Source organism: Orycteropus afer, unplaced genomic scaffold, assembly GCF_000298275.1.
Source record: "Orycteropus afer afer isolate SDZICR_OR568_19922 unplaced genomic scaffold, OryAfe1.0 scaffold00139, whole genome shotgun sequence".
Taxonomy (NCBI): Eukaryota; Metazoa; Chordata; class Mammalia; order Tubulidentata; family Orycteropodidae; genus Orycteropus; species Orycteropus afer.
Window position 1 is genome coordinate 1209080 of NW_006921726.1, and position 3590 is coordinate 1212669.

Here is a 3590-nt window from a genome sequence, read left to right on the forward strand (position 1 = left end):
CGCTATGAGTCGGAGCTGACTCGACGGCACATAACAACAACAACAGTAGCTTTAGATTTAATTGCTTTCTTTTTCTAGTAGCAAGTGTTCAAGATGTAGTGTTAGACAATATGAGATTTCTTCTTTTTTAATGTACGTGTTTACTGCTATAAATTTTCCTGAGGACTGCCTTCACTGCTTCCCATAAGTTTTTGTATGATGTGTTTCACTTATTTCCAAATCTTTCTTAATTTCACTCTTGATTTCTTCCTTGACCCAATAGTTATTTAACAGTGTGTTGTTAAATTTCCATGAATTGGTGTGTGTGTTCTGGTTTTGTTTCTGCTGTTAATTTCTAATATTATTCTTACAGAAGTCACATTGTATAATTTCAGTCTTTTAAAATCTGTTGAGACTTGTTTTATGGCCTAGCATCATATGGTATGGTCTATCCTGGAAAATGATCCATATGCACAGGAGAAAAATGTGTATTTTCTGATGATGGGTGGAGTGTTCACCATTAGGTCTAGTTGGCTTATGGTATTATTTAATTTTCTGTGTCTTTACTGGTCTTTTTTATAGATGTGTCCAGGATTGAAAGTGCTATATTGAAGTCCCCAACTATTATTGTGGAGTTATCTATTACTCCTTTCATATCAATCAGTATTTGTTTAATATATTTTGGAGCACTGATGTTAGGTGCATATATATGGTAAAACTAAAATCAAACCTATTGCTATTGAGTCAATTCTAACTCCTAAGGACCCTCCCCATAGGACAAAGTAGAACTGCCCCATAGGGTTTCCAAGGCTGTAAATCTTTACTAAAGCAGACTGTCACATCTTTTTCCCATGGAGCAGCTGGTGAGTTTAAGCTGCTGACCTTTTGGTTAGCAGCTGAGTGCTTAACCACTGCACCACTGCACCACCAGCACTCGTTGTATATAGTAAGTTAGTTTTTTTTAATAGTAGGTACTTCTTAAAAATTTACAAAATGAATGCTGTCTGGTTTCAGAAACAATGAGTCATTCAGAAGTACAGTATTTTTGTTCCACAACTTCTTATTTAAGTTGCAAAACTATACTACGAATTCCCACATACTCTTTAATTAGATTCACAGGTTGTTAATATTTTGCTACATTTGTGTGTGTGTTCTCTTTCTCTCATACATACATATACACACACACACATAAATTATTACACGCAGGAGATCTGACATTGATATAGTAGTTTGTTGGCTCACGCTATCTCAATACTGTTCTTTATAGTTGTTGTTTTTAATCCAGGAGCCAATGAAAGGTCATGTTTCATTTACTTATATCCCTTTGTTGTTAGGTGCCATTAAATTCACTCTGACTCATGGAGATCCCACGCACAATGGAATGAAATGCTGCCCAGTCCTGCACCAGTCCCATGATCAATTATAGGTCAAACTGTTGTGATCCATAGGGTTTTAATTGGCTGATTTTTGGAAATAAATCACTAGGTCGATCTTCCTAGTTTGTTTTAGTCTGGAAGCTCTGCTGAAACCTCTTCAGCATCATAGAAACCTGCAAACCTCCACAGACAGATGTGTGGTGGCTGCACATGAGGTACAGGCCTTGTGCATGGAAGACAAGAATTCTACCACTAAACCACCAATGCTTCATACTATGTCTTTTTAGTCTCCTGTAATTGGAATAGCTCTGCAACATTTCTGCCCCCCCAATACTTTAGCATTTTTGAAGAGTTCTGGCTATTTGCTTTATAGAATGTCCCTCGATTTGTATTTGGTTCTTTCCTTATGATAGATTCAGGTTAAATACTTTTGGCAGAAATACTACCTACACAAGTGGTGTTGAGTTCTTCTCAGTCCATCACATAAGGTGGCACACCATGTCAGTTTGCTCCATGGTTGATCTGTTATGTATGATCACTTGGTTAAGATTGTGTCTTCCAGGGTTCTCCGCTGTAAAGAAACATTTTTTCCCATTGTTCAGACTTGCCTGAATCAGTTATTACCATGGGTATTGTAAAATGGCTTATTTTTTTCTCCATCATTTCTTTCACATTTATTAATGGCATTGTTCCATAAAAGAAGAGCTTAGCATCAGTATGGAAATTTATTTCATTTAATATGTTATAATCCATTCCTGCTACTCTTTTTGATATTCAAATTATCCCACATTTAGCCAGTGTGAGTCCCTTCAAGTTGATGCCTGTGTTTTTCCCATTATACTTTCTCAGCTCCAGCTTTGGAATTAGTCATTTCTCCAAGGAGCCCTGGTTCCTTTTGTGGGGAATGACATTTAGAAACCAAGATTTGGGTGGTAGGTGTAGGTATGCTCATTTGTGTCATTTCTTCCAAGCTATTTAAGTAAATAGATTTAAACTGTATATATATGGTGGTGGGCTCAGCCCACCATTGGGATTAAGACATGTCTGAATTTGGAGTAAATGAGAACTCATTAGGAGCCAGAGTGACTAAGCATTCTGACCTCCTGGGAAGAACTCAAATTAAAGCTGAGGCCTGGTGACCACACCTCACTGTGGTGGATAGGCAAGTGCTGTCCTTTCCCCAGACTGGCCCACAAGTCAGAGCTATTACCATCTCAGACTTGGAGACACAGCAGATTTTCCTTTAATACATTCAACCACCAATGGGTGAGAGGCCTTCTTTCCACTGAGACCAGACCTGAACTTCATATAAATGGATTCAAACAGTGTATACTGAGTTTTGAATTTTATTTGTGGGAAGGTTTTTGATTATGAATTCAATTTCTTAAATATAGTCCTATTAAAATTTTCTATTTCTTCTGTTAGAGACTATCTTTTAAAACCTTTTCAGCTTGGTCCCATGGGAAATTTGAAAAATGAGAAGCAATTGCACATCATAAAAATGTCCTTTCTTAGGCAGATAGCCTCTTGTGGTCTGAAACTGAAGCTCCTGCCACATTCAGATACCCCATGCTTGCTTTGTTTAGAGTTACCAACTGGGTATTAAAACATGTATATATGGTTAAAAAGCCAGAGTTCTCTTTCCTTCTAATAAATTCAAGCTCTCATTTAACATTTGCCTGCCAGGCAGTGTGAAGTATTTTAGACAATAACAGTGATCAAGAAACAACAGTCTCTTAGGCTGAATGATCAGATATGTCCTGGCAAAAGGGAATATACCCATGACCATTTGTAAGTTTGCCAGACAATATTTCTATAAGAATGTCTATATAAATAGAACTAACAGAGGGCAAACTTAAGATAATTTATTAACCACAGCCAATAACCCTGAGGAAGCGAGATGTTGGGCCTGTGGGCTCAGGACTATGGTTGCAGGGGACATCGAGCTCAATTGGCATAACACGCTACACAGAAAACATTGTTCTACATCCTACTTTGGTAAGTAGCCACTGGGATCTTAAAAGTTTGCAAGTGACCATCTAGATGCAACAACTGGTCTCTTCTTATCTAGAGCAAAAAAGAAAGAATAAAACCAAACACACATGGAAACAATTAGTCCAAGGGACTAGTGGACCACGAGAACCTCAGCCTACATGACTCTGAGACCAGAAGAACTAGATGGTGTCTGGCTACCACTGACAACCACTCGGAAAGGGATCAATGTAGGAGATCCTG

General features: G+C 37.9%; 1 protein-coding gene across 1 annotated transcript in view; it reads left to right on the top strand.

The window, feature by feature from the left end:
• Window positions 1-3590, top strand: part of ADORA2B (adenosine A2b receptor) — a 45809-nt gene that overhangs the window by 14959 nt on the left and 27260 nt on the right. The window lies entirely within an intron of this gene.